The 23,026-nt window shown below is 37.4% G+C and overlaps 1 protein-coding gene and 1 pseudogene across 1 annotated transcript in view; one reads left to right on the forward strand and one right to left on the reverse strand.

Annotated features, from left to right (window-relative positions):
* The window catches only part of CNTN5 (contactin 5), a 900,389-nt gene that overhangs the window by 170,598 nt on the left and 706,765 nt on the right, over positions 1-23,026 (reverse strand). The gene's annotated exons all lie outside the window — the stretch shown is intronic.
* On the forward strand, positions 1,683-23,000 carry LOC118627710 (annotated as a pseudogene).

A 23,026-nucleotide genomic window follows, 5' to 3' on the forward strand; every position in this document is an offset into this window, starting at 1 on the left:
CTCTCTTCTCTTTGGCCAGCAACTGATCCCCATCCTGCAGCTCTCAGATTGCGTCACCTCCCCTGAGAAGCCCTTCGTGACTGCCCCAGCCCTTGTCTGTGTCTGCCTAGGATTAGATTTCTTTCCTTTAGAAAGAAAAGTACATTCTTTAGCCTAATTTTTTTATTATTTATTAATTGGTGTGATATTTATTTGAATCCTGCTCCCCATTTTCATATATGGGGAGTTCCATGAGGGCAGTTCCAGCTCTGCACATGCTCGTTCTTGTCTCTCTCATGTCTAACACAGGAGCCGGCTCAGATTCAGTCCCAACAAATTATTGAATTAACAAATAAATACATGAATGAGTGAATTTTCTTAAGAAAATATCTCTCATTTTTGCCTTTCTTTAAATGCATTGTATCAGTCATTTCAAGTTTTTTTAATCTGCTGCTATTAAAATGAAGCTTAAGAAATAACATCTGTCTCATACACATAGGATATATCTTAATCGCACTCTGAGAGCACAATAAAAATGAAGTACGTGATTAATTTAATATTATATTCTCTTGATTCATCTTCATGAATATTTACCACGCTGTACTGCTTTAATTGTGATCTGGAGGGAGGGGTTGAAAGTAGGGCAGACATGGCCACTTCATTTATTTATTTATTTATTTATTTATTTATTTATTTATTTATTTATGTTTTTTGTATTTAAGCAAAGTTGGTATAAAATATCATATTGCTTATATTAGTTTCAGGTGTACAATAAAGTGATTGAACATTTCTATACCTTACAATGTGACCCCTTCACTAATTCTAGTCATCATCTGTCACTGTGCAAACCTATCACAATATTATTGATTATATTTCCCTTCACTGCTTTCACCTATCCCCCCCCCCCCCCACTCTGGCAATCACCCCTTTGGTCTCTGCTTCTATGAGTCTGTTTTTGTTCACTTGTTTTTTAGATTCCACACATAAATAAAATAATAGTGTTTGTCTTTCTCTGCCTGACTTATTTCACTTAGTATAATACCCTCTAGATCCTTCCATGTTGTCACAAATGGCAATAATTATTTTTATTGCTGTATAATATTCCACTGTGTGTGGGCATGTGCGTGTGCGTGTGTGTGTGTATACATATCTATTTTTCTCCATTTGTCTAATGATGGCTGCCTTGGTGACTTTCATATCTTGGCCATTGTAAATAATGCTGCAATGAACCAATGAACACAGGGGTGCATATATCTTTTTAAATTAGTATTCCATTTTCTTTGGATGAATACTCAGAAGTGGAATTGCTCAGTCATATGGTACATCCATTTTTAGTTTTTTGAGGACTTTCTACACTGTCCTCCATCGAGGCTGTACCAGTTTGCCACTTTAAAAAGGTTGGAAATGACATGAACTTACACTGCAGTATAATTAGGAACTAATTTTTAACATGGAATAGGAAGAAAAGCCAGGAAGTAAGACACTTGGGGGATAAGTCTTCTTCTGCCTTACTGATTGTGTGACAATATGCAAGTCATTTCACTTAGAGACGATTTCTTTCCCCGGTAACTGAGGGCATCAGTCTGGATGGTTTCTAACGTCACTTTTGGTTCTGAACATCATATGATTCTACAACTAAGAAGACGCATTCCGGAAACCCAGAAATAAAGATCTTTGTTTTTAATTCAGATATCTGACCCAACATGGAAGCCATCAGGTAAGCTAATTTTTCAAGACATTGTTAGAGAAGCATACAGAAATCTAGGTCACTGATACAAAGCTCGTGACTACTCCCCTTCAGTGTCTGCTCTGCATTAGATATGGTGACAGAAACAAACAACTCAAAGGAAGAAACACAAAACTTTTTTCATTAATTCTAAAATGTTATATTTTTCTTTAAATGAGTCTTTGGGGGAGCATGGGTTAATTTTAAAAAGGTGTTCTTGGCATAATTGCCAAGGGTTGATGAGTAATAGCCCATTAAATCAATTTCTTATCTGAGGCCAAATACGATAGGATGAACAACACTTACCTTGAGCCATATGACACGAACAGCAGAATTATTTCCACATTATCCTGAAGCACAAAGACCCTTTGAGTGGAATATGCTTCTTTAAATTTAGGATTGATAATTAGATATTTACTACATGGAACATTTCACATGCCTGGGGCAGCAATCATGTACTTTACAATAATAACATTGTAAAGTTTGTAGTAATGCCTAGGCAGATGAAGCCTGATTTGCTAATTAGTTTCACCATACTGCTGGAATATTGTCTTGGTGATTTTTTTGAAAGTTTCCATTTTTTTACTCCAAAAAATTATGTTATAGGTGTTTGCTTCTTTTCATATTTTGTAGTAGAGGGTTAATAAATTCAGCAATGCTACTTTTGATTTGGTAGGACTGATGAAATAGACTTGAATCACCAAGCCGCTACTAACAGTCAGTTAACAGGTAAATTAAAACCAAAATTTAAGGGTCAGTGATTGCCATAGTAACAAATCAAAGAGACACTGATACTTTTATGGCAATGTAATATAGTGATATACTTTCAAGTGAAGGCGCAGGCCTTAGATAAATCTGTGTTCAAATCCTTTCCTAGTTACTTCCTAGCCTGTGATACAAACAGGCACCTTAACTTCTCTTCTCCTAGCCTGTCTTGTGGATATGATAGTATCACCTGTCTGAAAGGATGCTGAAAGGATCAAGAGGAAATGCAGAGTAGCACTATGTTCAATAAACATTCAATAAATGTTGGATGTCATTCATAAAAAAAATTGTAGAATCTGCCCTGGCCGGTTGCTCAGTGGTTAGAGTGTCAGCCTGCAGTCCAGAGAGACCCTGGTTCAGTTCCTGCTAAGGGCACGTAACTTTGTTGCACTTTGTCCCCGGCCCTGGTTGGGTCGTGCTGGTGGCAACCACTCGATGTGTCCCTTTCACGTTGATGTTTCTCTCTCCCTCCCTCCCACTCGATCTGAACAAAATATGGAAAAGTGTCCTCGAGTGAGGATTTAACAATAAATAAATAAATAAAAGAGTTAAAAAAAATTGTAGAATCTTAAAATTGCCTGGGACTTTATACATTTATCCTCATGTTCACAGCAGGAGTTACTTTTATTGCTTATCTGATAGAGGATCATTTAATTTCCATGTTTAAACACTAAGGGACAGGGAACTCACTACTTTGAAAGTAACCTATTTAATTGTTGAAAGGATTTATTGGTAATTTCTTTACAATAAGTCTAAAAATGGACTTCCTGTTAGGTAAATGTATTTTTATGTATCTCTTTAAAATTCACAGAGCACTTTTGACACATTATCTCATTTCATGCAACAACCCTAGGAGGGAGATATGGTTCATTCGTTTACTCATTCATTCATTCATTCCCTCAGTAGTTATTGAGTACATCCTATGTGCCAGGCACTGATCCCAGTGCAGGGGAGTTATAGCTTCACAGCAGATGAAAGAGCCACATCACAGGAGGCTCATACTTATCCACGTTTGTACAGGGGAGGCAGAACGGGCATTTATTTCTAACATTATTTTTATAGCACTGTTATTTTTATAACATTAGTAATTATTCGTTTCGGATAGATGGGAGTCTGCATCTCAGAATCCTTTACAATGTCTCCCGTGTTGTCTTCCTCTCTTTTTAAATTAATAAACTTTATTTTGAAGTTCACAGGAAAAGTGGATGGAAAGTACAGAGACTTCCCACATTTCCCCTTTCTCCATACTCACAACACCACCCCCTCTTATCAACATCCCTCACCAGAATCATAGATTAGTCATAATCAATGAACCTCCCCTGACACATCATTATTACCCAAAGGCCATTCCATTAGGGTTCATGCTGGATGTTGGACATTATATGAGTTTGGACAAATGCATACTCATCTGTATCTACCATTGTAGTATTGAGCAGGCTGGTTTCACTCTATAAAAATCCTCTGGCTCTGCTTATTCATCCTCCCTCTTCTCTAACTTCTAGCAACCACTAATTTTTTAGCTATCTCTATAGTTTTGCCTTTACCAGATGTCATACAGTTTGAATCATACAGTATGTAGCCTTTTCATTTCACTCTCACTGCCTATTTAAATTTCTTCTATTCTTGCTGCCACCAACACAGTCCTGACCCTACCTCCTCATCCTTTACCCCATATGCCATTCTTCGTCCTGCAGTTCTGCTTTTGGTAGGCTACTCCTTGGCTGGAACCCATCAGCTAGAAATGAGATTGCTTGACAGTTACTTTAAAATTATAAAATAAAATTGTACATTTGTACAGTTTTCATGACTTGGTTTCATGTATGATATCTCACTTGATTCTTTAAAAATGTGATAGAGATGATCAGAACCATTTAAAAAATAGTTGGAAAAGGTAAGCAACCTGTTCATATCAGTAACTAGAGAATTCAAAACAGATTAGAATCTTCTGGCTAAATTCTGTGCTTTTGCCACTAATACCTGTTAGTTTCCTGATACATTGTTGCAACAATCACATTCATTATTAATTACTACATTATCTGGTTATATTTATTTTTATCAACAGTATTATTATTTTTTCCTTTTCTATGATTTAAATAAATCTGTAGTGTATTGTTATAATTATAATACCATAAGCTACAGAAAATAAGAACAACAAAATTGATATTTTTGACATTTATATTGAAACCTCTGATTTCTCACACTATGCTCTTCTTGTTTTCTCTACTTCATCTAGTTATAAGTAAAATATGGATTTTTTTCATTGAATTTGACATTTATTTATGAGCCCAGTGTGATATGAGATGGGTATACAGATTAAAGAAGATATAGCTACCACTTTCAAAAGATTGTGTTTTAGGCTAGAACAAATACAGAATCATATTAAAAATATACATTAATAATTACATACTTTGTCCTACCCTTATATTCATCCTGACGTTATCAGAGTAGATTTTTAGCTGTGATTTGTGTATGTCATCAATGCCAAGTGTTGGACAGAGAGAGCCACAGAAACTTAGTCTCTCAAACTTCTGATTTAACATTGAATGAGGATCTATAAATATTCAGAGCAATGAGCACAGCAATCTACAAAGGTAGGTTTAAAGAAGTCGGCTAGTTCTAGCCCTAGAGAATCCTTCCAACTTTGCCTTATGGTTAGGAAGGTGGACCTCAGGAAGGCACCGTTTTGACTTTGGGTGACTTATGTAACTGTTTCTAAGCCTCAGTAGTTTTATCTATAAAATAAGAATAATAATAACAACTCCAAGTTTATTTGGGGAACTACATAACCTAAATCACATAGAATGTTTATTGCAAGGTATAGTACATACTAATAACTGTTATGACTCTTTTCACTTGGAAAAATCCTTTGAAATAATGAAAGTTCCTAGGAACATAAACTATATCAAGCAGAGAAGACTACATTAGAGAACGCGAAATAATCAGTGAGCTGGAAGGAGATTCTTTGGTTAGAGGGTAAGCAAATTAACTTGGGTAAAGAAACAATGCCAGAAGATATAAAGCATGTGAATAGGAAGTAGGCCAGGAGATTGATTTCAGGATCTGTGTTATTTAAAGCAAATTCCAAAGAACTAATGCAGGAAATTGTGTGTTGTATTTGTTGATTTTAGGGAAAAGATTGCTTAATAACTATAAGTAGCAATAATGTCCAGGGGAAGTCTTTATGTAAGAAATATTTTCATAATTATCTATGTCATTATCAATCCTGATCATCTACATCTGCACATATGTTGCATTGTTATATAAAACATTCATTTAAATGTGCAATGAGAGTGCTGTGTACTGACTACACGTGACAATAAAAACAATTTAAATTTGTAAACAGCCCTGGCTGGTCTGGCTCAGCGGTTGGAGCGTCAGCCTGCAGACCAGAGTTCCAGGTTCAGTTCCCACTAGGCCCTAGCAGCTAAGGGCACATACTAAATAAATAAATAAATAAATAAAGAAATAAATAAATAAAATATGTAAGCAATATGAACAATGGCAAATGTAATAAAACAATCTTTATAATGAGACTTGGTTTGTATCTCAATTTCTTATTTCTATCAGCTATAAAGGATGGGCAAAAGTAGGTTTACAGCTGTTCATTTGGAAAGTAATACAATAATTAATAAGTAATAATACAAGAATAAACTCTGTTTCATGTGCTCACAACTATTTTTGCCCCATCTTTATATGACTCAATCTTTTTTTTTTTGTTTAATCTGCATCCGAGGACAATTTTTCTATTTTTTGTTCAGATAGAGTGGGAGGGAGAGAGAGGAAGAGAGAGAGAGAGAGAAACATCGATGTGAAAGGGACACATCAAGTGGCTGCCACCCGCACCACCCAACCAAGGCCGGGGACAAACTGCAACTGAGGTACATGCTCTTAGCGGGAACCGAACCCGGGTCTCATTGGACCGCAGGCCGACGCTCTAACTGCTGAGCCAAACCGGCAAGGGCATATGACTCAATCTTAATTTAAGATTCTTCGAAGTGATAACTGTTTTAATTAGCTAGTTATTAGTAATAGGAAAGGAGCAAAAGGGAATGCCAGACAGTATAGGCATGTCATTTGGGCAGCTTCACCAGGAAGCTGCAACTTTGTACTCCCCTGGGTACCACCTACCTATTCCCTGCAAAACACTGGGGGGACGGATCCAACAAAGGGAAGACATGTATGCTCAATAAAGTTGGGATGACTAGGGAAGGTGCTTGTCAGTCAAACCTAGGGACAGAAATCATTGGCCAGTATGGGCTTGGCCATTGAAAGCATGGGAAAATCTGGGAATACATAATCTAAACAAAGGAGTTTGCTCTCTTGGTGGGCTTGACTTGTGACTCTTGTGACTCTTGGCTCTCTTGCATTTTCTCATATGGCCCACGGCTATGAAGACCCTACATGCAATCCTGATGCTGGACTGGACCCAGTTCCAACATGGAAAGGAAACTCTGAATATTGGCTCTGATTTTAGCTTTACTGAAACCCCAGCTATACTCTTTCTATGACTGGACTAAGGGAAATGGAACTTTGGTAACCCAGGGGTGTAATTCCACAGAAATCAAGTTTCTATTACATCGCATCTTCCAGTGTGAGTCTCAGAAAATTCTGTTTCTCTGGATATAGCAAGAATTCCACTCTCACTAGCAAGAGGGGGAGAAGAGGACCTCTCCCTTTGTTAACAAAAATAATTTTAGCAAAAGATGTATCTAATTAAACTTTAAACTAGAAATCTCTTTTTAGTTTTGTTTTCAACTTGTCAAAGTAATACAACTTAGTACAGAATTTTGGAAGATAAGTTTTGCCAAATGCTCTAAAAATAATATAGTTTTTATACTTAATACACTGTAGCATAGTTCTAAGGCTGTAGGAGGCATGAAGGCAATAATGAACTAGTGTCTTATTTGTACTCTCTTGGCTGCTTCGAGTGAGAATAAAGCCTCATTTTGCATTCTAGAAAGGAATTGAATTATCAGGGACTATGACTTGCAAAACAGGGTGAGTACCATCTCTCTTGCTCTTCTGATAAAAGGTGAAATGTTACTTAGCAACTGGAGAAAAAAGACAGTTACCAAGAAACATGTATTATATTCAAAGAATGTATTACTATTAATATTAAGGGTGAAAAGACATTTGTTCCATTAGCAAACAATAAATGAAATAGCATGTTTGAACCCTTCAGTTCCTCAGTTCAGTTTTGTTACTTTTTTTTTTGTCATTGGCAGAAAATTCATCTTTTATTTTATTTTACTTTTTTTCTTAATTAATTTATTTTTGTTACAGATGTTTCTCCTTTTCCCCCCACTGATTCCCCCCTCCACCTCCCTTTCCACTCTCTCCCCAGCTTTGTTGTCCCTGTACATTGTTCATGCATACATGCATATAAGTTGTGTGGTTTATCTCTTCCCCCCACACCCTCTTGTAGGGCTAGTCAGTCTTTACCCCACTTGCACGTCTCTGGGACTACCCCATTCCTCAAACTGTTATGTTCATTATATTCGACAAAAAAGTGAGATCATATGATACTTGTCTTTCTCTGTTTGGCTTGTTTTACTTAGGATGACACTTTCCAGGTCCCAACATGTCTTCTCAAAGGATAAGAGATCTTTCTTTCTTGCAGCTGCATAGTACTCCATTGTGTATATGTACCACCACTTTTTTATCCATTCGTATACTGAAGGGCATTGGGGCTGTTTCCAGATCTTAGCTATTGTAAATAATGCTGCTACAAACATGGGGGTACATATATTCTTTCAGATCGGTATTTCAGGCTTCTTAGGGTATATTCCGAGAAGTGGGATCACTGGGTCAAATGGAAGTTCAATTTTTAATTTTTTGAGGTAACACCATATTGTTTTCCATAGTGGCTGCACCAGTCTGCATTCCCACCAGCAGTGTACTAGAGACCCCTTTTCTCCACACCCTTGCCCACACTTGTTGTTTGATGATTTGTTGATGGTGGCCATTCTGACAGGTGTGAGGTGATACCTCATTGTTGTTTTAATTTGCATCTCTCTGATGATTAGTGATTTTGAGCATTTCTTCATATGTCTCTTAGCTATTTCTATGTCCTTTTTGGAGAGTTGTCTATTTAGGTCCTCTGCCCATTTTTTAATTGGGTTCTTTGTCTCCCTTTTCTTGAGTTGTATGAGTACTCTATATATTGGAAATTAACCCCTTTTCTGATATATTATTGGCAATTATGTTCTCCCATACAGTGGGTAGCCTTTCCATTTTCATGATTGTATCTTTTGCTGTACAGAAGCTTTTCAGTTTGATGTAGTCCCATGTGTTCATTTTCTCCTTTGTTTCTTTTGCCTTAGGTGATGTGTCAGTGAAAATTCTGCTGCATATGATGTCTGCAATTTTGTTGTCTACATTTTCTTCTAGGATTTTTATGGATTCATGAGTCACATTTAAGTCTTTTATCCATTTTGAGTTTATTCTTGTGTATGGTGTAAGTTGATCATCTAGTTTCATTATTTTGTATATAGCTGTCCAATTTTCCCAACACCATATATTAAAGAGGCTGCCTTTACTCCATTGTATGCTCTGCAACCTTAGTCAAATATTAATTGAGCATATTGCCTTGGGTCTATTTCTGGGTTCTCTGTTCTGTTCCACTGGTCTATATGCCTGTTCTTGTGCCAGTACCAGGCTGTTTTGATTACAGTGGCTTTGTAGTATAACCCGAAATCCGGTAATATGATCCCTCCTACTTTGTTCTTTTTTTTTCAAGATTGCTGTGGATATTTGAGGTCTTTTTTGGTTCCATATGAATTTTGAAGTATTTTTCTAGTTCCGTGAAGTATGTCGTTGGTATTTTGCTGGGGATTGCATTGAATCTATAGATTGCTTTGGGTAGTATGGCCATTTTAATGATGTTAATTCTTCCAATCCATGAACAAGGTATGTGCTTCCACTTTTTTGTATCTTCCTCTATTTCTTTTTGCAATGACCTGTTGTTTTCTGTATGTACGTCTTTTATTTCTTTGGTTAAGTTTATTCCTAGGTATCTTAATTTTTTTGCCGCAATGGTAAATGGGATTGTTTTCTTAGTGTTTCTTTCTGTGAATTCATCATTGGTGTATAGAATGCCATCGATTTCTTGACGCTAATTTTGTATCCTGCTACTTTGTCAAATTCATTTATTAAGTCTAGTAATTTTTTGATGGAGTCTTTGGGGTTTTCTACATATAGTATCATGTCATATGCGAATAATGACAGTTTCAATTCCTCCTTTCCAATTTGGATACTTTTTATTTTTTCTTCCTGTCTGATTGCTGTGGTTAAGACTTCCAATACTGTGTTAGATAAGTGTGGCAAAAGTGGGCATCCCTGTCTTGTTCCTTTCTTAAGGGAAATGCTTTTAGTTTCTGCCCATTGAGTATGATGTTGGCTGTAGGTCTTTCACATATGGCCTTTATTATGTCTAGATATGACATAATTTCCACACTGCTGAGTGTTTTTATCAGAAATGGATGCTGGATTTTGTCAAAGGCTTTTTTGGCATCTATTGATATGATCATGTGGTTTTTATTCTTCATTTTGTTTATGTGGTGTATCACATTAATTGATTTGCGAATATTGTACCAGCCTTTCATCCCTGGGATGAATCCCACTTGGTCATGGTGAATACTTTTTTTGATGTGTTGCTGGATCCAGTTTGCTAGTATTTTGTTCAGGATTTTGGTGTCTATGTTCACAGGGATAATGGCCTGTAGGTTTCTTTCTTTGTAATGTCATTTGCTGGTTTTGGAATTAGAATTTTGCTGGCCTCATAAAACAAGTTTGGAAGTCTTCCTTCTTCTTGAATTTTTTGAAATAGTTTGAGGAGGATGGGTGTTAGTTCTTCTTTGAGTGTTCGGTAAAACTTCCTCATGAAGCCATCTGGGCCTGGGCTTTTGTTTGCTGGGAGCGTCTTGATTACATCTTCGATTTCTTCTGTTGTTATTGGTCTGTTAAAGTTTTCTATCTCTTCTTGGTCCAGTTTTGGGGGACTATGTGTTTCTAGAAAGTTGTCCATTTCTCTTAGATTGTCGAATTTGTTGCCATGTAATTGTTCATAGTAGTTGTTGGCGATCTTTTTTATTTCTGTGGTGTCAGTTGTTACTTGTCCTCTTTCATTTCTGATTTTCTGTGTTTTGGTTCTTTCTCTTTGTTTCTTGGATGATTCTAGCTAATGGTCCCCCAATCTTGTTTATCTTGTCGAAAAACAGCTCTTTGTTTCATTGATCTTTTGAATTGTTTTTGTTTTACTCTATGTCATTTATTTCTGCTCTGATCTTTACTATTTCCTTCCTTCTACTTGCTCTGGGATTTTCTTTTTTTTGCTTTCTAGTTCTTTAAGATATGAGGTTAGGTAGTCTATTAGAGATTTTTATTGCTTCTTGAGGTAGGCCTGTAGTGCTATGAAATTCCCTCTCAGAACTGCTTTGGCTGCATCCCATAGGTTTTGTGTTGTTGTGTGTTCATTTTCATTACATTCCAGGAAGTTTTTAATTTCTTCCTTGATCTCCTCATTGACCCATTTGTTATTAATAACATGGTATTTAGCTTCCATGTGTTCAAATGTTTTTGCATGTTCTTATTGCAATTGATTTCTAGTCTCATGCCATTGTGATCTGAGAAGATGCTTGATATGATTTCAGTCTTCTTGAACTTGTAGAGGCTTAGTTTATGTCCTAACAAGTGGTCTATCTTTGAGAATGTCCCATGTGCACTTGAGAAGAATGTAAATTCTGTAGTTTTGGGGTGTAATTCTCTGCAGATATCTACTAAATCCATTTGGTCAAATGCTTCATGTAGAGTCTCTGTTTCCTTGCTAATTTTTTGTCTAGAGGATCTATCCAGTGATGTCAGCGGGGTGTTGCAGTCCCCTGCTGTGATTGTATTGCTATTGATTTCTCCTTTGAAGTCTTCCAGAAGATTTTTGATATATTTTGGTGCTCTTATAATGGGTGCATATATTTTTATCAAGGTTATAACTTCCTGTTGGATAGATGCTTTCAATATTATGTAGTGGGTACTCTAGGTATGGTCTTCATTTTGAAATCTACTTTATCAGATATGAGTATTGTTACCCCAGCTTTTTTTCCCTTTCTGTTTGCTTGGGAGATTTTTTTTCCCATCCCTTCACTTTCAACCTATGTGAGTCTTTTGTTGTAAGGTGGGTCTCTTGTAAACAACATATAGATGAGTCATGCTTTCTCATCCAATCAGCTACTCTGTGACTTTTTATCGGAGCATTCAATCCATTTACATTTAAGGTGATTATTGATATATATTTATTTATTGCCATTTTTGTTTAATGTGGTTCTATTTTTCTTCCTATTTCTCCTGCTAATTACAGCAGCCCTTTTAATATTTTTTCCAGTGCTGTTTTGGGGCTAATATATTCCCTTAGCCTTTTTTTTTTTTTTTGTCTGGGAAGCTCTTTATTTGACCTTCTATTTTGAATGATAGCCTTGCTGGGTAGAGTAGTCTTGGATTCAGATCCTTGTTTTTCATGATCTTGATTACCTCATGCCATTCCCTTCTGACCTGTAGTGTTTCTGTTCAGAAGTAAGCTGAGAGCCTTATGGGGTTTCCTTTGCTGCTTTTAGGATTCTCTCTTTGTCTTTAATTTTTGGCATTTTGATTACGATGTGTCTTGGTGTGGGCCTGTTTGGGTTCTTCTTACATGGGGCTCTCTGTGCTTCTTGAACTTGATTGCCTTCTTCCTTCACCAAATTAGGGAAGTTTTCTGTCACTATTTCTTCAAATATATTCTCTAACCCTTGTTCATTTTCTTCTTCTTCGGGGACTCCTATGATGCAAATGTTATTACGTTTTTCAGTTGTCCCACAGTTCTCTTAAGCTGTTTTCCTGTTTTTTGATTGTTTTTTCCTTTTCGTTTTCTGATTGGTTGATTTTTTCTACCCTATCTTCTAATTCACTGATCTGGTCCTCAGCTTCCTCTACTCTGCTATTTAGACCTTCCAATGTGTTCTTTGTTTCTGATATGTCATTCTTCATTTCCTCTTGGTGGTTTTTAATTTCCAACTGGTTGATTTTCAACATTTCTATGTCTTTATTCATGGTTCTAATGTCTTTACACATGCTGTTGAGCTTCCTCAAGATCATGGTTCTGAATTCTAGTTCTGTTAATTTGCTTAACTGAACCTCATATATCTCTTCTTCAGTAGAGGTCTCTTGTTCTTTCATTTGGCTTTTGTTTCTGTGTTTCACCATTTTGTGTTTCACAGTGGGCTTTGGAGTCTGTCAAATTTTCCCTGTGGGTGTTGGTGTTCTGCTGTTTGTTGTTCCTTCTTCTGGGTGTGGATGAGGCAGGGAGGACGCATGTTAAACAACACTGTCAAGTCTTACTTTCCTGGTTAGAGTTGCTAGCCCAGGGAATGGTCCAGTTATCCTCTAGCTTTTTGCCTGGAGGCTATTAGTAGTGGTCTCCTGAAGAACCTTGGCTTCTCATTTGAATGAAAAACTCCCTCAGGGGCTTAGAGTAAGAGGATTTCTGGAGGGTGGTTGTTAATGGGTCTCAATTAACATTTCAATGGCCACAAGGTGGGGTTGAATCTTAGAGGGAGGGACCACCACTTCTCCCCAGGGCCCTGGGAAGGAGTAAGATGACCACAGTCCTGCGTGGCTGCAACTCAGGAAAAGCTCTGAGCGCCTTCCAAATCCCGAGTATCCCCTCACAGTTCCAGTACAGGTCCCTCTGCTGGAGCTCAAGCTGAGTGGCTGCTGCTATTTTAGCCTCTGTCCTGGCTCTGCGCTGTGGAGTCGCTTGGGAGTTTAACCTAAGGCCGCAACTCCCAGCCCCCTCTTGCGTCTCTGCAAGCCTACCAGGTTTGAGTCATTGTCCCAGGTTATGTGGTTCTCCAAGCTGCTTTTCAGTTGCCTTTTCCTGATGATTTGTCTTTATTTTCTTTGTAATTCTAATTTGGTCCTGGAAAATAGTCTGTGTAGCTTCCATTCACTCTGCTGCCATTTTTTTTCAGTCCAGTTTTGTTACATTTTGAATGTTCATGGTTGTGATTGTGATTGTCTTCAAGGGGTGATGATAAGCCTAAATTAGTTAGTCTCTCTCTCACTCTCGCTCTCTCCCCCCCCCCCAATAAAACTACATTTCTACAGGAAGCTTAAACAATCATCTTTCTTTATGTCTTAAAAATATACATGTTGAGATAAAGTGAGTGCATTGCAGAGTACTTAAAAAACACTGCCTAAAGTAATAGTGCCTCATGAGAACCACCTATCACTCCAGATTATGTCTGTCTGAGAGGTCTTTTAAACCCAAGTAATGCTGTGAATATTCAGCAAGTTCACTAGAATAAGCAGACACTGGTGTGTGCTATACTGTCAACCCCACTATCTTTACAAAGAAAACCTAATGACCTTTGCCACTCAGGTTTCTTCTGCAACAACAACAACAAAATTTGAAAAGGAAAAAGAGCTAAATGATTGAAGTGTGAAAAGACATAGTCATCACGGCCAGTCTACAGCCTAGCTGAGTGAGCTGTAATATAGAGCTTTCAGTGGAAGGTAAATATTTTAAATACAAAGTAAAATTTTAGTTATGTCAGAGAGAAGGGTACATAAAACATGTGCATACATTTAAAATGATGAAGTGAATGCCCATGTCACCATTGTGAAGGATAGGGGCTAGAGTGTTGCCAGTGCTTCTATAACTCCACTGCATGGCCTACCATGGTCATTATCCTACCCAGCAGTCTCACTTTGGTAATGATCATCCCCTGGCCTTTCTTTTAGTTATAATCTCCATATGCATTCCTCAACAATATGGTTTAAATTTGCCCATTTCTGAACTTTATACAATTACACTATGCATTCTTTTGTTTCTTGATCTTTTCATTCTACATTATATTTATGTGATTCATCTACTGTATATTGCAGGATATAGCTATAGTTCATTAATCTACATTGTTGAATAGCATTCCATTATCTGGATATACTATAATTTATCATTTCATTACAGATGGGCATTTGGGTTTTTTTCAGTTTTTGCTATTACAAATGATATATTGAACACTACTGTATATATCTCCTCATGTTCATGTGTAAGAGATTTACTAGGTACGTACACTCCTACACAACATCAAGTTGTTCCCAGAGTGGTTGTGAAAATATACACTCTCTCCAGCAGGTATAAGAGTTCCCTTTGCTCCATTATTACTTAGTATTATCAGATTATTAAATGTTTTTTTCCCAATTTGGAGGGTATATAGGATATTATACTATGATGATGATTATTACGTTTAATTTGCATTTTCCTGATACTCATTGAGTTGACCACTTTTTCCCATTAGAATTTCTTTTTTGTGGAAAGTTTGCTATTTTTTCTACTCTGTTTTTATATTGTGTTGGCTTGGTTTTGGTTTATTTATTTGATTGTAAGTATGGATACTGGATATTTCTTAATTATGTGATTGAAATATTTTGTCCCACTCCAAGGTTTGTCTTAGTACTCTCTTTAAAGTGTATTTTCAGGAATAAAATTTCATAATTTTAATACAGATTTAAAAAACCCCAATGTTCTTCAGTGGTTGCTTTTTTTTCTATATTCTTGCCTTTTTCTTCCTTCCTTTCTTTCCTTCTTTCTTTTTTCTCTTCTTTCTTTCTTTTAAGAAATCCTTCCATAGTTTAAGATAGTCTCCTCTATTATCTTTTAAAACTTTACAGTTTTGACTTCCACATTCAGGGATTTGATCCATTTGAGTATTTTAAAAAAAATGTTTCCAATGATTTTTTTAGAGAGAGAGAAAAGGAAAGGGAGAGAGAGAAACATCGATGTGCGAAAGAAACAAGGCACGTTCTCCATCCTGTTCTTTTTCTTCATTTTAATCTTTACAAACCTTCAGCTTTTGCACTTTCATAAAATTTTTAACTTGCTTGTCAAGTTCCACAAAAACAAAAGCAATTAATCCATAACCAATGTTAAAACACTGTTGAGATATTAAATAAAATGGTTATCTTTACACAATTGAACCTTCATTTTATGAACGTGGTATAGCTTATGTTTATTTGAAACTTCTTTAGTGCCACTAAAATTTTTAAAACATTATTTTCCTTTGATGAATTCTTGTCCATTTTAATTAGCTTTTACCCTGAGTCATAGATTTTTAAAAATTCTATATTAAATTGTATCTCTTTAAAACTATTTGTTTTTATTATTATATAGAACTACAACAATGCTAACCTCTATTATTTCTAGTAATTTATCTGTATATTTTTTGATTCTCAGTATATGCAATTATATAGAACATGAATAATGAGGTTTTTTTTTTCTTAAATTTTTTTTTATCCTCTCTTGAGGACATTTTTGCATTTATCTTTAGATGGAGAAGGAGGGAGAGAGAGAGGAAGAGAGAGAGACACATCAAGTGACTGCCTCCCACACGACCCCCACGGGGCTGGGGACAAACTGCAACTGAAGTACATGCCCTTAGTAGGAACCAAACCCGGGACTCTCCATACCTCAGGTAGATGCTCTAACCGCTGAACCAAACTGGTCAGGGCCTTTTTTTCTTATTCTTTATGCTTTATTATGTACTAACAACATGCCATTATGAGGAATTTTTTTTTTTTTTTAAGAAAATCCAGGTTCAACTAATATGCATATTAAGAAATGTTGTCATATTTATTGAACAAATATAGTAAAATTGCTATGTTTAAAATATAATAAATAACTAGGTATTGCTTTAGTGTCTGATAAACATTTCAAGTAGACGTGTACCTGACAGATTTGAAATTTACATGCACTAGAAGTAATAATTTAATGCTTGCTATTCTTTTCTATATTTGACTAGAATATAAAATAATTTACATGTTATTGATTTATTGGTTAGCTTCTTTAAAATATTTAAGTTTGTTTGGCAAACTTAAAATATAGGGACCACAATGCCAGGTGAAATACTTTGGCATAGTTTTTCCTCAGCAAACACTCTTTACACTCACTAAAATAATGTACCCATTTCTCGGGTCCCATTTCTATTATTCATGCCATTTGATTGATAATTAGTAAAGTCACTTTGCTTTTATAATTGTCTATACACTTTGGAAATCTTTATCATTTCTTTTAGCTAATAAATATGTGGTAGATCAAAAGAATTAAATCTGTTTATTATTTATCATGAATTTGGAGCAATTTTGGGTAAGATAATAAATACAGCATTTTATTTTTGATTAAATAAATGGCATTTAAAAATTTAAAATAAACATTATTATCAAAGATGTTAACATAATTTTTGTTTAAAAATGAATACTTTTTAAAGTACTTATAATCCAGGAGAACAACAGTATTAATGAGGAAGTCCTAAATTATGTTTAATTTAGTCTGCAATTCTGAAAAAAAAAAAAAGAATGATTTAAGAGATTGTGAGGATTTACTATCTAATAATGTTAATTCTTCAATCCCGTGGCAACAAGAAGTGGCCACATTATAAATATCATGTAAAGAATTTTGCTGATTAGAGTTTGATTATTTGAAATTCTAGTTGGAATCCAATTTTACCATGTTTGCTTAGTTGCTCTGGCCCCTTACTGTTTCTCATAAATCAAGTGGATTAGAAAATTACATTTTTATTACTTCTTTCTGTGCTCATTTTTATGAGATTTTTTTGTGGTTATAGTATTTAAAATGAATACATTATGTTTTAAAATAATCTGTGATGTCTGCACGATAGCAGTCTAGTTCTTTGGGAAGGGCATGCCCTGGGAGAGAATGTAATCTCCCTCAGGCCTTTGACAAATTAACCTCACTTTCTGACCCTTCGCTTCCTCATCTATAAAATAGCAATGTTCCCATCTACTCTGAAGAGATTTTTGTTATAGATGCTATTCTTGCAGAGTGGTCATGGAAAAAGGTCATTCATTAAAATTATAGTAACAATTAGTAAAAATTAATTTAAAATTGCATAAACTTCTGACAGCTATTTATAAATATTAAAGATATTTAAGATGCATTTCTAAGGGTCTAAAAATATCATTTTTATTGGTGGAAAAAAATCACAAGAAAAGATGGGTCAATTCTTTTCAATCAATAAATACACAGGATGCGGCAAAAGTAGGTTTACAGTTGTTTGTATGAAAAGTAACACAATAATCTATAAATAATAATTCAAGCATAAACTCTGTTTCTCATATTCACAATTGTAAACCTACTTTTGCCCCTCCCTCCTTTGATGGATCATATGCTGGTACCTTCATCAACACTCCATTTGCCTAATTAGACCCCTCTTCTTCAGTAGCACATTGACATTAAGTTCATTTCGGTTTCCATGACTAAGTGCTTTTTATTCAGAGTGTGTGTGTGTGCATGTGTATTTTGTTTTATATTGTTTGTTTTTTTGTGGGTTTTGTTGTTTTTCAGTAGTAAACAGATTGGAAAAATGCTTGGAACAGGAAGTCAGGAATTCCAGGTCTGGCGCTGCCAGTAATTAGCCTTAAAATTTTAAACACATCACTTTAAGGCATCTGTATCTAGGCTTCTAATAATGCTACCTCATTAGCTTTACAGAATACAATGAGCCTATGAGCCTTGTTGCATGAGGTGAAGCCTGAAAAAACAGCAACAGCTGAAACGAAGACTTCGGGGTTACGGAGGCAGAGGAGACAAATGAGTAGCTGCAGAAGTCACAGCAGTTCAGGCAGGCAGCCAAGCCACTGGCAGAGCAGAGGGCAGTGGAAGCCTGATTGGTAATTTCACTTAGAGGGTCAAGGCTAAAGACCGCTTATTTCCTCCAGGAATAAACTGTGCCTAAAGGAGATGTGGTTAAAATCACATTGTGTAGGGTTAAGAGTGTCAGAAAAACTAGCAGATAGGATCAGGAGAGAATTCTGACTGAAGGATATTACTAAACAGAGCTAAGGACAGAGGACTAACTTGAACCACCTGCCAAGAGCTTTTCATGCAGGAATAAAGACATAAAACTCAGGAGGCCAAGAGGCAATTAAACCTATTCTAATGTGGCTGAAGATATTTCAAAATACTTTAGGTACACAAAAAAATATAAGTAGCAGTTAATCTCTTTTGGGAAAAAAAACAAACGCTCATGTTGCTTTCTTTGATTTGAGAAAAAGCCTTTCTATCTATACTGCCCAAGACTATTTCATAAAATCTGGGAAGTAGGCATAGGTGAAATAGATTAAACGACCTGGTGTAGAATAAAAGTGAAATTAATTTGGTGACATCCATTTAAATTAATGTAGGGGAACCATTTAGAATTGTACAAATAGTTATACAAGGTAACTTGCCCAGTCAGGAATAAATCTAATTAAAAAATTTAATTACAGTTTACTTTCAGTATTATTTGGTATTGGTTTCAGGTATACAGCATTTTTAGACAATTATAAACTCTACTAAGCAGCATTCATTATATGGCTTTCACTTTGGGCTCAAAAGACTTAACTACAGTAATCAACTAGGGACTATTGGTCTTCAAATTTCAATCTGAAGCGAACAACCCTCTGACCACCATGTTTTACCCTTTGCTACACCCCTCTCAAATCCCTGCACTCGATGGCACAGACATCTCTGAGGCACTGATCACCGCCTTCCACGGTCCCTGCCGCCCCTGTCCTCACAGCCCCCCTCTTCCAACTTAAATGTCATGTTTAGTCATTATAATCACCTTCCTATACGCAGATCTTGGTCACGCTCTCATTTTATTATACCTCACACAAATCCCATTTCTGGTTAAACCCAATTAACCACCATTCCTTGCCTTTGCTCACCAAATGGAAATGATTGCAGTAAATCAGATGACCTTGTCAGCTAACATCACTGCAAATCCATAATACCTGGTCTTAAGTGGGCCCAGTTCCTAATTTTCTAAATGATTATTTCAAAACTTTTCTCCTCAAAATCCCACATTGCCATTCCATAGCTTCACTCCAACCGCATGAATTTGCCTCCCAGTTCCACTCCCTCCTTGTGGACCCTACTGTCTGCTTTCCTTTCTGCTCTTGTGTTGGCACTTGGTCCGGAGCACAGCTGCCATGCCTTCCCTTCGCCCCTCTCGCCAATTCATGGACATCACTCTTGCACTATCAGCTTTCTCCTCCTCTCTACTGGTTCTTTCTTATCAGCCTGTATACATATTATTTATCCTATTTTTTAAAATGAAAAAAAAAGTCCTTCAATTCCATTTATTCCTTTTGCAACTGCTTTTTTTTTTTCTGCCTCTCTTGGCAGCAAAACTCCTCGAATTAGTGTTCTAGACTTCCCACCTCCTACTTCTTTCCTCCCCTTTTCTTAAACTCATTAAAATGAGTCTTCCCTCCAACTATACCACTAATCCTGCTACTTGGCAAGGTCACCAATTACTTACATGTCATTAAATCCAACGTGTAATTCTCTTTTCTCATCTCACTTATCCTGTTATCACTGGCCACGAAGATGAGGTGATTACTCCCTTCCCTTTGACACACCTCCTTCACTTTGCTTCCAGGGCATGGCATGGTCTCAGTGTTCTCCCTACCTCTTTGGCTGCCTATTCTCAGTCCCCTCCATTGGTTTCTCCTTGTCTCTCTGAACTCCTAAATGTTGAAATACCCCAGGACTTAGTTCTTAGAGATCTCTTTCTTGCCTACATTTTCCTTGCATGATTTTATCTAGTATAGTTGCTCTAAAGATAATCTATATGCAGATAAGTCCCCAATTTGTATATATATATTGTACCTCTCCTCTGAAGTCTGTTCTCATATGTCCATCTGTCTATCAGACCTCTGTTCTTGGAAGTCTAATGGACATCCCAAATTTAACATATACAAAATTGAGCTCTTGGTTCTTCTCAAAGCATGTTCTTCCTGCTGTCTTGCTCATTTCAGTAAAATGTTAGTACCATTCTTCCACTTGCTCAACTAAAGTGAATGTAAACTCCATTCTTCCTTTCATTCACACATAAGAATCCATGAGGAAATTCTATAGGCTGGTTCAACACTTAAAATAAATCTGGAGCCCTGGCTGCTTTGGTTCAGTGGTTAGAGCATCAGCCTGCAGTCCAAAGAGTCCCAGGTTCGATTCTGGCCAAGGGCAAATACCTTGGTTGCAGTTCGTCCCTGGCCCTGGTTGGGGTTGTACGGGTGCCAATCAATTGATGAGTCTCTCTCATATCGGTGTTTCTCTCTCTCTCTCCTTCCCACTCTGTCTGAAGATAAATGTAAAAATATCCTTAGGTGAGGATTAAAAAATAAAAAATCTGGAATTTGATTACTTCTTTTCTAGATAGAGAGAAAAGGAGAAAGAGAGCTAGAAACATTGATATGAGAGAGAAACATCGATCAGCTGCCTCCTGCATGTGGGGATCAAGCCCACAACCCAGGCATGTGCCCTGACCAGGAATTGAACCAGGACCTCTCAGTCCATGAGACGATGCTTAATCCACTGAGCCACACCGGCCAGGCTGATTACTTCTTTTTATCTCTGATACTGCCATCCTGGCCCAAATCTCTATAATCTTTGGGTTACTACAATAGTGGCCTGCTTGGTTCTTCCTGCTTCCGCCCTCCTCAGTAACACCTTCCTTGGCCAATGTATCTAAATCCTATACTCAGACTTCTCTATCTCATCCCTAATCAATATTTTAGCAATTAATATAATATGATAAATTCTATATTTAATTTTGTTTAGATGATTGTCTGCTTCCTTCCACCCCTTCATACACAAACTAGAACTCAGTGAAGAGGAGAATTTTTGTTCCATACTCATTGCTGTTTCCCAGTGTCTATAAGACAATGTCAGGAACACAGTAAGTACAATACATTTATCATGAACTCCACTTACATTGTTGAATGAAAATAATGTACATTTACATATACAAATATAATTACATAAAAATAGCTATATTCATTATAAAATGCATGTCTTAGTTCAGACTGGTATAACAAATTACTATCATCTAGATGCCTTAGACAATAGATATTTATTCTCATAGTTCTGGAGGCCGGGAAATCCAAGGTCAAGGTGCCTGTAGATTTTTGGTTCTCGGTAAGGGCACCCTTCCTGGCTTGCAAGTGGCTGTTTTCTCACTGTGCCCTCACAGCAGTGAGAGACAGCGCTCTGTTTTTTCTTTGTTTTTATAGGGACACTATTGATTCCTTATTCAAATAAATTCAATGATATGAAATTTTGACCACATGTTTAATTGTCAATTGGACACAATCTTCCTTAAAATCGATTAACTTTTGAAGTGACGTTGAAGTTCCATGAGCACATTTTTGTCTTCTGCTTTTTGGGTGCTCAGTCCTCTTGGTAAATATCAACCAATGTTTTGTGCAACTTACATGCTCATCGTTAATTTTCTTAAGAAACAGAAATTTAGTACTTAATGTTTTCATTAAACATTCACTTTAGCTTTTTTTTTTTAAGCTTATTACTGCTGAAAGATTTATTACTAAATAAAAAAGCATCACCAAACAACCTAAGAAATAAATGTATTTACACTGTAAGTGCAAAAGCTAGTATAGCAAGAGCATTCACTGCTCTCTGTAGAATACAACAGGAAGGTGGGCCTCTACTTCCCACACGTGTTTCAGATGGAAAGCTCCCTGGCGGAGCTGGACTGGAGACCAGCCATGCTCACCTCTTTCCCTCATGAGTGTGAAGGGCACTGAAGGCAGAGGAGACAGTCTGAGCCAGATGCATAGAGACGTGGTGTTGCCTGGAACATGAGGAAGCTCCACGGTTCTGCCTTGACCAGAGTTATTGTAAGACGGGCAGGTGAAAGATGAAGATGAAGAGATGGGCCAGATCAGAGATGATCTTCTTTGTCATGCTAAAGAGTTTGGACTGTCCCTGAAGGGACCTGTCTTCTGACTTTGCCTTCTTGCTCCCACCAGGTGGTGAAGGCGATGGGCCAGGAGGGCTGGAGCCGGCTGGGTTGAGCCTGGCTGGGCTTCCAGAGCCCTCCTGTGGCGGCAGTCTGGAATAGCCGGCGTTTGGACCGAGACGGAAGTGTGGGGGATTCTCCTGTGCTCTCCCCTCACCCCATGAGTTCTGCAGGGGGAATGGCCTACTGTGGACCTCAGGCTGGAGTGGGGCTGGCACCCCAAGGCGGCCTGGAGACCCCCCAGTCCCAGGCGAGGAAGGAGCCAGGGTGGACAGTAACTCTGAGGGGATCTCCCCTGAGCCCTGCGCTACCCGGCCCGGGGTTTTAAGCTGGACAAGGAGAAATTGTAGCCAAACCCCAGGTGGAGGCGAGTGAAGACAAGGGAGCTCTGCAGAAAGGCCTAGCTCCTGAAGCAGAAGCAATTGGCCCAGCTCCTGAAGCAGAAGAGGAGCACGCCGGCCTACACCCGTGCCGATGGAGGCTCACCCCGGGCGTTCTCCTTGGGGAGGTGTTCAACCAAGCACCACCTGCTGCTTTGAGGTTCTGCAGCTCAGTTTGAAGAACGTGGGCAGGCTGCGGCCCCTCTGCAGAAGTGGGCGGAGGAGGCTGACAACCACGGCAACCAGCAGAGATGTACACAACAGAGACCCTCCTGCTGGCCCGAAAGAGAAACCCAGTGAGGACCAGGGACCGTGAGGGGCAACCT

This window comes from Molossus molossus, unplaced genomic scaffold (assembly GCF_014108415.1).
Source record: "Molossus molossus isolate mMolMol1 unplaced genomic scaffold, mMolMol1.p scaffold_m16_p_13, whole genome shotgun sequence".
Classification (NCBI taxonomy): Eukaryota; Metazoa; Chordata; class Mammalia; order Chiroptera; family Molossidae; genus Molossus; species Molossus molossus.